This window comes from Equus quagga, chromosome 16 (assembly GCF_021613505.1).
Source record: "Equus quagga isolate Etosha38 chromosome 16, UCLA_HA_Equagga_1.0, whole genome shotgun sequence".
NCBI classification, from domain to species: domain Eukaryota; kingdom Metazoa; phylum Chordata; class Mammalia; order Perissodactyla; family Equidae; genus Equus; species Equus quagga.
In genome coordinates this window covers 66,513,672-66,528,712 of record NC_060282.1, presented here as the reverse complement: position 1 = coordinate 66,528,712, position 15,041 = coordinate 66,513,672, and the positions used below count along the sequence as shown (strand labels likewise).

The following is a 15,041-nucleotide window of genomic DNA, read 5'->3' as shown; positions in this document are numbered from 1 at the left end:
TATCAGGTTATTTGTCCTTTTAAAAAATTGATTTGTAGGAGCTCTGTATACATTCTAGATACAAGTCCTTTGTCAGATATATTGCATATATTTTCTCCCAGTGAGTGGTATGCCTGTACATTTTCTTTATTTTATTCTTACTTTCTTTTCATTTTCTGAGAATTTTGTAACTTTAATGAGGTCCAGTTTATTCCTTTTATCCTTAGTGATTTTTGGCATGTCTAAAAAACTTTTGCCTGCACCAGCATTACAAATATATTATACATTTCTCCTAGAAGTTTTATAGTCTTTGCTTTTATGTTTGGGCCCATAATCATTTCAAAGTAATTTTTGTTATGGTATGAAGTAGAAGGTCAAAACTCATTCTTTTTCTTTAAATTTATCTGATTGTTCCAGCATCAAAGGTTGAAAATATTATCCATTTTGTATCAAACTGCCTTGGTGCCTTTGTTGAAAATTAATTGACCACACATATTTCTGGACTTTAATGCATTCCATTGATCTGTTTTCCTATCCTTATGTCAATACCACATTGTCTTGATTATTGTGAGTCTTGCTTTATAGTGAGTTTTGAAATCAGATACTGTAATTCCACTGATATTGTTCTTTTCCTAAATGATTTTGGTCATTCAAGGTCATTATTTCCAAATAAATTTCTGAATTAGTTCATCAATTTCGTTTTTTTAAAGCCCATTAGGAATTTGACTGAGATTGTATTGGACCATAGAGATTTAATTTAATAACATTTTGTTAAGAACATTTATCTACGTTCATAAGGGATATTCATCTGTAATTTTCTGTTCTCTCAGTGTCTTTGTCAGGTTTTGGTATCACACCTATGCTGGTCTCAAAACAATCTGCCAAGTGTTCCCTCTTCCCTATTTTCTAAAAGAGGTCATTATATTTGCATATTTTCTTCCTAAATATTTGATAGAATTCACCAATGAAACCATGTGAACCTTAAGTTTTCTTTCTGGGAAGGATTTTGCTTACAAATTCAACTTCTTTAACAAATATTGAACTATTCAGATGTACAATTCCTCCTTGTTTTGTCTGTTATGATGTGTTTCGCTAGAATATTTTTCATTATATATAATTTGTCAAATATGTTGGCATAAAGTTGTAATATTCTTTTGTTATCCTTCGTGTCTGTAAACTCTGCAGAGAAGTCTGGTCCTGTATTTCATTTCTAATCTTGGTAATTTGTGTTTCTCTATCTTTTCCTTTGTTAAGATTACTAGGAATTTATCCATTTTGGCATTGCTACTATTCTCTCTGTTAGCCTCTTTTCTATTTCATGAATTCTTCTCATCTGTGTTATGTCTATCTTTCTACTCATTTGGATGCAATTTATATTTCCTTTTTAGATTTTTAAGGTCTAAACTTATATCAATGATTTTAAACCTCTCTTGTTCAAAGCTCTAAGCTTGTCTTTAAGCACAGCCTTGGCTTCATCCTCCCAAACTCTGTATGTTGTATTTTAATTATCATTTAGTTTGAATTATTTTCAAAGTTCCCTTTTGGTGTTATTAAAAAGTGTTTAATTTCCATTTAGAATTTCCCTAAATGTTATCTTTTTATTGATTTCTAATTTAATCCTGTTGTGACCAGAGCACAGAAAGTTGACCCAGCATATAGTCTGTCTTGATGAACATTTCATCCGTGCTTGAAAAGAATGAATTTTCTGCATTATTGAGTATACTATAAATTTCAATCTACAATAATGTTGATAGTGTTGTTCAAGGCTTCTATATCCCTACTGACTTTTGTCTACTTTATCTATCAATTACTGAGAGACTTGTATTAAAATATTCAACTATGATTACCCATTTATCTAACCTTTTTAATTTTTCCTTCATATATTTTAAAAATCTGTTTTTAAATGCATACATGCTTACAATTTTTATGTCTTTCTGATAAAAGTACTTTTTATCCTTGTGCTATACCAACTTTCTTATGCCTACTTTTTGGATGCAATATATATTCTTATCCTTTTACTTTCAACCTATCAGGTCTTAAACAGTAAATCTTATAGTCAGCATATGAGTCATACTTGTTGATCTAGGCTAACAATCTCTGCCTTTTAATTGGCGTGTGTAGTCCATTTAGACTTAATGTAATTATTAATATGTCTGGGTTTAAGTTTACCTCATGCTGTTTGTTTTCTATTTGCCCCAACTGCTTTGGCTTCCTTTGTTCCTCCTTAGTCAAATTTTAGTATTCCCTTTAAGTCCTCTACTAGCTTTTTAGTTAAACTTCTTTGGTTTTTTATTTAAGTTTTCTTTTCAATGATTGTTCTTGGGATAAAAGCAATGTATCCTTAACTTATTATAGTCTACTTACAATTAATATTGTATTACTTCTTATAAAAATGTAGAAACTATAACGCCATAATTCCATTTACTTTCATCCTTGGTACTATTTTTCATAGGATTTTACCTCTTTGTATGTTATAAACCCTACGCTACATTGTTTGTATTTTTGCTTTAAGCAGTCAGTTATCTTTCTAAAAGTCAACAAAAGGGATATAATCTTATTTATTATTTCTGGTGTTCTTAATTCTTCCTATACATCTTATTTTCTATCTGATATAAGTTCCCTTCAGCTTGAGAGACTCTAACAGTTCTTAGAGTCCAGGTTTCCTGGTAACATATTCAGTCAGCTTTTGTTTACCCGAAATTGCTTTATTTTGTCAATCTTATATTTTCTGAACTTGTATTGCAGGCTATTTTCCACCAAATTTGGAAAAAAATTGGACATTACTACTTAAAATATATTTTCTTTCCTATTCTTTCTCCCCTCTTTCTGGAATTCCAATTAAATGTTTCATTTTTTTATATTGTCCCATTGGTCGTCAAAGCCCTTTTCATTTTGTTTTACTTTTTTTTTAAGTTTCTGATCTTAATTTGGATAATTTCTGTTGACCTATTTCAAGTTCACTAGCACTTCCTTCTGCCTTGTTCAATCAGCTATTAATCTTGCCGAGTGATTTGAGAAATTTCAGATATTCTAGATTTCTCTCTGTATTGTAGACTTTCCTTTGGTTCTTTTTCTAGTTTCAATTTTTCTACTGAGATTTCTTATCTGTTTACTCCTTGTGTTCTTTTTTTTTAAGTCCATAAAATATATATAATAATTGCTTTCAAAAATTCTTTGTCATCTAATTCCAGCATCTGAGTAAAACGAGATCTGTTTCTTTGGTTGCCTTTTTGTCTTGATTTTGGGTCACATTTTCCTGTTTTGTTGCATGATTAATAAGGTTTTATCATACGTTGGACATTATGGTTGATTCTCTGCAGGAAAGCTGGTTTATGTTGTCTTCTGTAAAGGATATTGAGTTTTCTGTCAGAAATTAAATTATTGGCAGATCCCCTTCACCTTTGTAGGCATGGTTTTAGGCTTTGTTAAGCTGGGTCTATTTCAATAATTTCCTCATTCTTAGCAGTGGCTCTCAATTCAATGTGCAGTCCTTACTCCTAATGTTTGACTTTTCTAAGGTCTCCTCTGAACGTTAAAGGAACTTAAGAAGGTTCTTTCTCGCTGGCTGGGCTGGAATGCTGATGTGTCCCAGCTCTGTCTGACCTCTCTCTATTTGGTTCTCAGACACACGAAAACCACTCTCTCAGGTCTTGGGGAGTCTCGCCCTGTGCAAGAACAGCCCAGTTCTCAGCTCAGAATCCAAGGGAACAGACTGTTGACTTCTATCCACGCCTCCTCATCTTTTTTCTCTTGTTATACTGTCCAACAAATCCCAGCCACTGCAGCAGCACCAAACTCCAATCTCTTCCTCAGATCAGTGAAATCGCTACTCTTTATTCTCCACTTGAGTTCCCCTCCATACAAGTTGGCCAGGGAAGTGCTACCATGAAGAAAGCAAGGGTGAAACACAGGGCTCACCTCACTAGTCTCCCTCCCTTAAGAATCAAAGTCCTATGTTGCCTTTTGTCCAGTACCTTAAAAGTTGACCTTATATATTTTGTCTAGTTTTATAATCGTTTAATGTGGAGGCATAAGGCCAATACCATTTATTCCATCATGACTGGAAGAAGAAGCCTCTGATTTTAAATTTTAAACTATGTTTATTGTGTGAAAATTGCATATATATGCAAGTAAATATAAACATATTAATATAAATGTGCATTTTAAAGTATATGTATTGCATAATTAGTGTTTAATTCTGAGGCTTAGGAATCTGACTCTTGAGCACCAATATGTAATCCAGGTAAATTTTCTTTTGCAAGGATGTGTCCTTTTCTATGGTGTGAGGATAATAATATTGTTTACCCCATGGTATTTTTGTGATTATTAAGTAATGTACAGAAAGCTTTTAACAGCACAGTGCATACTGTCAATGCACATAAATGTTAATACTATTCTATGTATATTATGTATAAAAATATCTTTAAAAAATGACTAGAACATTTTAACAGTAATTATTTCTGGGTAATATTTATTTTGACCTCTGTAATTTCATGCTCTTTACATTGAATATCTACCTTTTAATAATCAAAAATAAATATTATTCTACAGGAAATTTGACATTACGAGCTCCTAAAATTAGCTTATACTGACTTGTAAGTGCCAATACTTTTCCAGAAAAAGAATCATTCTTTGTTCAAATTTCTAAAATCTTTTTCTTATCAGGAAGGTAACAAACAACTAAATCATGTTGATTGTACCCACATTTGAACATTCAGTGGCAGAGGAAACTAAGAATGCTAAGATCATGAAGTTAAGCAAGACCAGTAATGAGATTTCTTGCCTTTTTTTAAAAACTTAGAATTATTTAAACCCTGATTATTAGAGAAAGCAATGATACAATTTAGAAAATAAATTTACAAATGTGTCTATTATGATGGCATTACCTTTATGGTTAGAAAGTGTGTTTTAAACAGAGATAGCATTTTTAAAGGAACAACTGTTTGTTTCTTGGTAGTAAAAGGAATAGCTCCATGAGTAAATACTCTGAATTTTACTGTAAAAGGAATGCTGCTTGTATTTTCGTGTGTGTGCATGTGAGGAGGAGTGTCACTGAGCTGACATCTGTGCCAATCTTCCTCTATTTTACGTGGGATGCCACCACAGTGTGGCTTGACGAGCAGTGCTAGGTCTGTGCCAGGGATCCAGGCCTGTGAACCTCAGGCCACCAAAGCAGAGCATGGGAACTAAACCACTATGCCACAGGGACGGCCCCCTGTGATTTTTTTTTTAATGTATGTTCTTCCGATTTTCTTCTTCTCAGTTAAAAGCTTTTATACTGGAAAATAACTTCTCTCACATTCTTAATTTTCCTTGTCAAAATAGACTTTCTTGGAGCTTGTTTAGCCCTTTTGTGTTTAGACTACATATGAGCAGAGATTAGTTTCTTATCTTAACCTAATTTCTGTAAAAAATGTCCTTAACTCAGCCGCCAAGATGTTAGGAATCAGACGGTACACAACATTAACAATGCTATTTGAGAAAGTTTCAGATCTCATAAATGTCAAAAGCCCATAAAAAGAATTTAAGAACATCAGATTGTAGCCTGGAGAAAACAAGAAAGAAGAAAATTTCTCCCCTTTCCTCTCTTGATAGTTTTGCTTATATTGTTGGATAAAGATTCTCTGAATTGTGAGAGGATAAGAGAATGCACTATAATACGAAAACGCACATAGCCCGCACCAGCTTGGAAAATGCATACTTCCTTGAGCTTGTCTTCTTATGCTGCCTATCTTACTCCCATTACAAGGTGGGATGCATGGGGCCAATAAAGTCTCTATGTTTCTACAAGCCAGATATCATCTTCTCCATGCTACAGAAGGACTGAGGATGTCCATGGGGCTGGCCCCGTGGCCGAGTGGTTAAGTTCGCACAGTCCACTTTGGAGGCCCAGGGCTCATGGGTTCAGATCCTTGGTGTGGACCTATGCATCAAGCCATGCTGTAGGGGCATCCCACATAGAAGAATTAGAATGACCTACAAGTAGGATATACAACTATGTACTGGCACTTTGGGGAGAAGAGAAAAAGAAAAAAAACAGGAAGATTGGGAGCAGATGTTAGCTCAGGGCCAATCTTCCTCACCAAAAAAGAAAAATAAAAATTGTGTGCACTTTTCTCAAAAAAAAAAACCAAAGAACATCCATGACTGTAAATCAGGGAGGCAGTAACTGGTAACAAGAATAAATACATATAAGAGAAAATCAGACATATGTTTTCAGCTTTTCATACTCTCTAAAAATGTTTTAACATTTCAAATTGCTGAAAATAATTTCTTCAGTCAAATTATGAGAAAACTTTGAACATTATAATGTTCTCTTATAATGGGGGTACTGTCTTTAAATGGAGAAAAAGGCTAAGATTCTTTCCATATTGGGGACAATTTAGGTTCATGTGACATGATCTTTTGAGAAAGTTGTGATTTTTAAAAGAAAGGAAAAACCTAGAATTAAATATCAAGTACAGGGTACTTGTTGAAATAATTTCTAAATATTTGGAGCATATTTGATATTGATAAGTCTCTTTATGATAAAAGGCTAAATATGTAAACTCATAAGATCAAATTCCTATGTTTGTACTTTCTTTTTCACATGTATGAAACTTCATGCAGTAGATCAAGACAGGAAAGGAATTGACATAAAAATGATATGAATTATAGTTACACATCTTTTTTTCTAGCTCTAATCCTTTATCAGATACATTGAGCACTTTACATGAATTATGTTACTTAATCTCCACAAAACTCTATAAGTATTGTTAAAATTCCTATTTTTCTGATGATGGATTTGATATTTGGAAGAAAGAAGTTACTGTTCTCAAATCACGGAATTAGTAAGAGACGATGGTGAAACTTGCAACTAGGGTGCCCTGAATACAAAGCTCATGCTCACTGGTGTTATTTCTAATACTATGCTATACTGTCTTCCACAGTATTAGAATTTTCATAAAATTAATTTAATAAGGTTAACTTAAATCTTCTTTTACCATATTAATAATATTCTACATTAAATTCTTGAAATATATTGTCCCCAAACAAATGTCAGTAACTAACAAGTGAATATGTCAGCACCTAAAATAGCTGGCCTAACACACCCCCTTCTGACAATTCTTGAAAAAGTAAATTTTAAAGGTTTTATATGAAATTTTAAAGTTTATATCCTGATGTAAGCAAATTCATCTAATATGAATATAAGGCAGTCAATCATCTTTTGCAGAAAAAAACCTAAAAAATTGAAAAGTAAAATAAAACCGCTAGACTTAATTTCTCTCCATTAGAAGGCCGTCATATTTTCCCCACTGTGTTCTTTAGCACTCTTCCACTTAAAAGTTTTAGAGCAATTTTCAAAAAATACATTCATTTTTGTTAAGATTATTTTCTTACTGAAATTACTGAACATGAGACTACTGAAAAAGAAACTCATAATATTTTCATTCCAAAAGAAATTCATATATATTCACATATAAACATTTCATATTTTGAAAAATGTGTTTATATAATATCTTTAAAAATACTGAATAAAGCTTTACTTCAAAAAAACTGTTGTTTTTAACTTACTGAAAATAATTCGCAAGTTTTGTGACCACTTCTGTTAATGTGTATTCAGTATTCAACTTTAATAATTTTAAGATATCTATTTAGAGATGATTAAATAAGATGTCACTGTTATTGTAATACATGGAAATCTAAACAGATTACTACAATTATACAAGAAGTTTTCAACAATTCAGAAGAAGAGTTTTAATACCTCTTTAACATATCTATTGTTTTTGATGTTAAAATGCAAATAATTGCTGAATTACTTACACTTCTTTGCACATTTTCAACCAAGGAAAAAAATACAATAAAGTCACGATTTTGCACCACTTTCAAATGGCTCTTACCTAGAGTACAAAATTAATTCCAAAAAAAATTAATTCAAATTCAGTCAAATTATATGAAAATCATTACCATGGCTAAACAAATCATCTGATATGTAACATCACCATTTTATTAAGTATTTGAAATGGACAAGCTTATTTCAAAAGCAACAAAGCCCTCATAATATTTAACACTGATTTTCCATTTGTTTATACAATGAATTCAATACCGTCAAAATTGAGCTGTTTCAAATATATCCATTCTTATCAATATGACTGAAAGAGTTTTTAAAGCTTGTAGATTTTCAAGACTTTTATGGCTTTATTTACACAGAAGCATGTAAACATACAGTACAAATTTCTAGTGATTTATCTCCTCCTCATCTCTCCCTCCTAATCCTGCTCCCAGACCCACTTTTGTTAGTGGAGATTCATGTGTAGGCACAAAACCTTTGTCTTTTCCTCCTAGAACTTAGACAGTTATACGGAAGAAAAGTAAAGACAGTGGAGCACCTTGCCATATAGCCTGAACTAAATCACATCCATGTTTGCTCTTGCTTAAATATTCATGTTCAAAATAAAAGACAGAATGCTTTGTATTGATATAGCAAATATTTTGGCTTGCAAATGCATTTGTAGCTTTACCTGCTTTCTCTTCAAGCCTTTGATTTTATTGTCTTGTGGGAAACATCAGTTTTTACTGTTAGTAGGCAATTTCTCAAAGCTAAAGAAAGCTCTTTTTTTCCTTTGCTTTTAACTAGACAAAATGTATGAGGGTTCAAGGATATAAATTTATTTGGAAGAGAAGTTTTGAATATAAATGCTGGTGTCTTTTTTCAAATATTCCTGTTAGGCATGACAAAAAGGAAAAAAAAATTTAAAAGCACTCTGAGAGAATATCCCATTTTTATTCCCACAACATCCTTGCGTGATAGGAAGGACAGATGTTGTTACTAGCATTTTACAATTAATTACTTGTCGCTCAGGGCAGCTAGAGGCAGCACGAGGGCGGGAGCTGGTCTTAGAGTTTTAACCCAGTGCTTTGGCCATAGACCACATACACCACATACCACGTGACTCATGCCTCTACACAACTCTCAGGGAAAAGCCACGGTCTAAAGATGAAAAAGCACATTAACTTCTATTATTGCTATGTGCCAAATAATTTGTAACTTACTGCAAAGTGAGGGATATGAACCAAACAACCTACCCACAAATAAACTGGAAACAGCTATCTTTCAAACAAAGGAATTTTTGCACAGGTTTACAATTGAGATGAAGGACAATTGTCAACAATTTGTTTACGGGTTAGGATTTTATTTTCACTCTATTGACTTTATTCTGCTATGTTGATCTACTTTTAACATTGGAAACATTTTTTTAAAGAAAAAGAGAGCAACATTTCTTATTAAATCCATAAAAGTAAATCATGTGGGATGATGTATATTTTTGGTGGCATGCAAGTTCATATTTACTTAAAAGGCAATCTCTACAAACAAACCCTGGTTATTATTGCAAATGTTGTCATATTTTGCCGAATAGAAACACAAATGAAGAACGAAGAGAATGAAACCCAAATAGAACTCCAATGAAACGAGTCCTTCTAGAAGGCAGTGAAGGGGCCTATGAGTCACACCTAATGAAAGCAAAGTAAGAATCTTAAACAAAGGTTCAATATGGTAATATGACAAAATAGAATCTCAACAAAACAATAACCTCAGATCTATGCTCGAACCATTTCATAACATATTTTTTCTACACTAAGCAGTTCATTTTACAAAGGCTCTTGTAAAATATGAGATCAGGAAGGAAGACAGATAATAAAGTAAGACAAACTGCATTAACCAAAGCTTCTCAGCAAGACTTTTCCTTGTTTCCAGGAGATACTTTCAAAGAGCTTGGTTAACTCAGAAATCTCTATTCCATGCTCTTTTTGTTGTAAAAAATTAAACTTTCTATAATGTTCCTCTTGCTTCGGGATGTATTACATCAAATAACAAAACGTTCATTGACCATCCCTACTAGATTAGAGTTTCTCATCGTTATGTTCTCCAGATCACCTGCCACAGACCCTCTTTAGGACAGAAAGAAGGGTATTCCTGTTGAAAATGTTGATTCGTGGGCTGTATCCACATCTAAGGAGCCAAAAATTAGGGGTGGAGGGCACTGAAATCTGCATTTAAATAACCTCCTCAGAAGATTCTTAAGCAAAGAAATCTTGAGAATCATCCCTGAATAGTTAATCCTTCATGGAATATGTCTGTATTTGCACAGATCTGAACTCCCAGGAATGTGCAGAGCCACTTTGTAAGCACAGAAATTAATAAACTTATGAATGAATTAATGGACTAATTGAGAGCTGAAGCAAAGGCCTACAAATTGTTCGGGTCTATTAGATGCCAACGTTCACTAGGTTCACTGTTCTCTCAAGCCCAAAGAGGTCAAGGTAGTTAGAAAAATACCAAAGGCAATATTCCTAGCGCTGCATATTAATATAAACTAGTACTGTTCACATGGCAGGGGCATGGTATTCGCTGAATGAAAAAATGTGTTTGAGTGGTTTTTCTCAAATGTTGTCACCGTAATCTGGAGAGACAAGCACATTCAGCTTTACTCAGGCCACACTTCAATGAGAGCTCACTTGGGTTTGTGCCCACAATCATGGCACTAAAGCAAGCTGAAGTCAGAATTCAGAAATATAGGACAAAACTCTACAGCGGGGGCATTTCTTAGAACTTCTGTTATAGCGTAAAACGTGGCTTAACAGGAGGAAATATTTATTATTTAGCATGTTTAAGATATTTTCATACATCTGGGTGAGGTGCTAGTTTTTCAATTATACTAATTTAGTGAACATTTAAAAATGTACCTGCCGATTTTCTATAATGTTCGGTTAATTGTGGTCATTGGTTGCCAGTACAATCACTGGAATTTTTGAGAATATTTTATATTTAAAAATGAGAGCTACTTGGATTGACGTGATTTGGAAGATATTTTATTCAGTATGTTCTAGATTCAGAGCACTAACTTCAGTGGTGCTCAAAATTGTTATATCTTAACACTCCACAAATTTGGATAATTTAACCTCTAATATGTACCAATTCCATATTAAGTTACTTTGGTACTATGCTGAACAAATTTCTAAGCAGTATTTAAAGCAACCTTACAGCCAATATTAAAAGATCCATAAATTTAATTTTGAAAGTCCTCAGACTTTTTAAAAGAATCTTTTCTACCAAGAATCTTCATTTTAAAGTGACAGCTTTGTTATCCTGATGCTCCCAATGATCACCACTCAAAGGACACAGAGTCTGCATGGATGTTTCCCTGTGCTTCAAACTATTCCACATACTTTAGATCATTACAATACAGGTAAATAGAAAGGTAAGTGATAGATTTTTTTAAACATTTAAGGCCCTCTCCCTTTTTTTAACATCACCAAGTGACAGCATCATTTCTCCTTAGGTAACATGCATGTTCTTATTTTACACATATGGTGCTTTCTGCTTTAAGAAGCCTCCAACTTAAAAAAAAAAAAAAAAAGCACAACAGAGCAAAGAGTGAATGTTTACTTTATAAAGGTTGGTCACAATGCAAAAACATTTCCCAAAGGATCACCTTAATGCAGTGAGTCCCTCTAGAAAATTAAGTTTATATTTTACATAATTTGGTAAGATGTGAGGGTTTTAGAAACTCAATTACTGTATTCTGTAAAGAATACCAGTAGAATTAAACTTGTTCTTAATTATTAAATTTAAAATAAATAAAATATATTTGCAATCACCTTTTTTGGTTTTGGTAATACAACTTTAGTTTTAATTTTTATATGATTATGAGCTAAAACCAGAAAGTACAAAGCATGACTAATGCTGTTTTTTCTTTTTTAGCATCTCTGGAATGTGATTTTTAGGTATTTGCTTCATTATCAATTTTGAGAAAGCCTAAACAAACTTTTTCAAGTAATATTCCATACTAAAATGCGTAAGAAAAGTAGTTGTGCCTTTCAAGTAAATCTGATGATATTTTAAAATGAGTATAAATTACATAGACAAAAATCAGACTCACAATTGCAATTAGCATTTCATCAAGAATAAGATGAAAAATGCACGTAATGTAATGAAAATGGACTCACATTTACAAGCTGAAATATCTTGTAAACTAATGAAGTTCCTTAAACTCCATGAAAGTTAACAGAGTGAAATACACAGGGATTTTCATAAATCTCTTGTTGCACTATTATAATTTGTCTTTCCACTTTTGAAAAATTATTGATTTTAATCACTTTAAAAATATGTAAAGATTCTTTATAATGTTTTATTCATTGTGGTGATTAATTTCCAGCATAATTACTAAAATATTTGTGAATAGATTATATTTGAAGTTGAGAACTACTTAGTTTGAGGTGACTTGGCAGATATTTTATTCAATACCTTCTATAATCAGGGCACCAACAATTTCAGAGGTGCTTAAAATGGTTATATTTAAAATTACACAAATTTGGATATTTTATTCTCTGGTATATATTAATTCCATATTAAACTACTTTTGTACCATGAAGTTATAAGTAGTATTTATAGCAATCTTACAGAAAACATTTAATCTACTTAAAAAGTCAGAAACGCCTCACTATAATATTTTCACATGCCCAAAACACTGAGAAAAGAAATCCACAAATATACAACTCAACAACTGTGAAGAATTAGTATTAATTAAATATTAGTATGTCTTAACAATGCTAGATTCCTTAACAAACAAAACAAGGGTCAATAGTTTTACTAACTTCTAGCTCAATTAAAAGACTCCATTTTTCCCTTCAAATCAACTGATTTTACTGAGGAATAACCTTTTATTATATTACCATACTTTTTACTTTTTTATCACTTCACAAAATGTACAGACTGCTTCCCTTGGATAATAAATAAATTTTTCAGTCAGTTATACTTGGTATAGATAACAATCACAAGATAAACGCTTAAAATATACAAGCTACAGCAAACTCATTCTATACAATGTTGTATATTTAAAAAGATATTTTAAATACCAGATATCTCTGTTGCATTTTACAATGATTCTATGTACTAAAACTTGATTTCAAATAAATTTTCGAGAACTTAGCATTAGTATTTTCCTCAAATATGTATAATCACATATGTTTCTCTGGAATCAGAGTTTCAAAAATATTGTCTTAAATTTTTTTTAATAACACAAAAATAATGTAAATCTAATATTAAAAGAATGAGGAAGGTAGATAGTATATAGTTTCTAAATCGATTTTGGAGTATTGCATCAATTGGTGTAGGCCTTGAAATCTAATGGAATCCAATGGAATATTAACAGAGACACACACGGCTACTGAAGATGTCAGGTCTTAAAATTGAACATCTTAACAACCACTTTATTTTATACCCATATTCACTCATTACTATATCATGACGGAAAAATTCTTAACTCCTCTATTAACTGAAATTAAGCATGTACATGTTTGATTGCATATCAGAGATGAGCCATCACCCAGATGAGACCCAGCACTGGTACATCACTAGTTGCTTGTGCTGACATAGTTGGAATTACATGGAGAAAGTCCAAACTTCCAATTATCTGTGATTTTTAAATTTGCTCAGACCAAAGGCTAAAATATCTAAATGAAAAAAAACATAATAAGGACCAGCTATTAATTGCTCACATTAGATAGTCTCCAAAACCCAATCCTCTGGTCTTCAGCTTGGGAGACCAGAGACTTCAGAACAGAGGAGCTAAGATGTAGGGGTTACCAGCACTGAGTGGACAACTGTGTGTCCTTAAAGAATCCCTTGCTATCACTGAAGTTAAATGAGTTCCCCCACTCTGACTGGATGTTTCTGAGGCTATCAGGAACCCCAAATGGTGTATGCCTGGATTTCTTCCAAAGACTCTCTTTGCAAGATAGAGTCTAATTGCCTTCATATGATATCAGCTGACTATGAGCTGTCATTTAAAGGAAAGGAGAGAGAGAGAAAGATAACAGGACAACCCAATGTCAACGTACCAAAACGACAACATTGATGTCATTTGGGCAACATCCTGCCCCTTCCATTGACAGCTGCTGTTCAAGATTTGCCCCCTTCACTGTTACTGACCAAAGCAGGGCAACAATTTACAGGTACAGTCATGGAGCACAATTGCAGAAGAGTCCATTCCTATGAGAGCAAACCTACAGGGGTAATGACCCCACTCCATCTGCTGAAGTTGTACCCACTTGTCCTCTGGGGCTTACCAGAGGAATCAGCTTCTCTAGGCCACATTCCCTGATCACCGTACCCTACTTATGCATTAGGTGTTATCATATATACGGCTGCATGCTTAATCAAATTGGCACCTGTAGCAAAAACTATTAGAGTGATGTATTTTCATTTTTATCTTGAACACGAGACTGTAAAGTTCCTGCAAACAGAAACCATGATTATTTTATTTTTATGTCCCCAGGACCAAGCCCAGAGCTCAGCACATAGTAAATGCTCAGTAAATGTTGGCTGAATGGAAGTTGAATCCACCACCATATCTGGCACATCAGCCACATTAATGATTTGGAGGTAGGGAGAGAAGATTCCTTAAAAAATACTCAGACTTAATTGTTCTTAAAAGACGAACAGCATGAAGTGAAATTGCCATGACACAGTCTTCTCAATGCTGGAATGAATGCAGTTATTATCACATCAGAAAACATCAGTGAACCTGCCATCACTGATCTTTGTAGGCCTATGCATGAAGACCAATATAATTTATTATAATGATCGTATTTTATTGCCATAAACACTTAAAGCCCAGGAAGCTGATTTAAGGGAAAAAAAAAGAATAAAAAAAAAGGCTGTATATTTCTGGGACTCCTTTTCTTATAGGTTAAACTCATTTGAAACTTTCAAATGATAACATTATTTATTCACTTTCTAATATTTTGTTACAAAGTATTTGAAAATTGCCTAATTATTTAGAATAGAATAAGTGACATGACTGAATTAAAAACACATTGTTTATATGAGGATCACTCTCTCTGAAATAAAATTTCATTTCCCCTTTTTTGAAAAAATGGTTTCCCAAAGGGAAGTTAAAAAAACTACTATGCAGAGATTTCTGATGAAACAAAGACAAATTTCCTTCATTAAAAGATATATAAGGATTTCCTACATATACAACATTAATAAGGTTTTCATGAAAGTGATGGGCCTATTA

General features: G+C 32.8%; 1 protein-coding gene across 1 annotated transcript in view; it reads right to left on the bottom strand.

Moving 5' to 3' along the window:
• The window catches only part of C16H8orf34 (chromosome 16 C8orf34 homolog), a 371,062-nt gene that overhangs the window by 212,114 nt on the left and 143,907 nt on the right, over window positions 1-15,041 (bottom strand). The gene's annotated exons all lie outside the window — the stretch shown is intronic.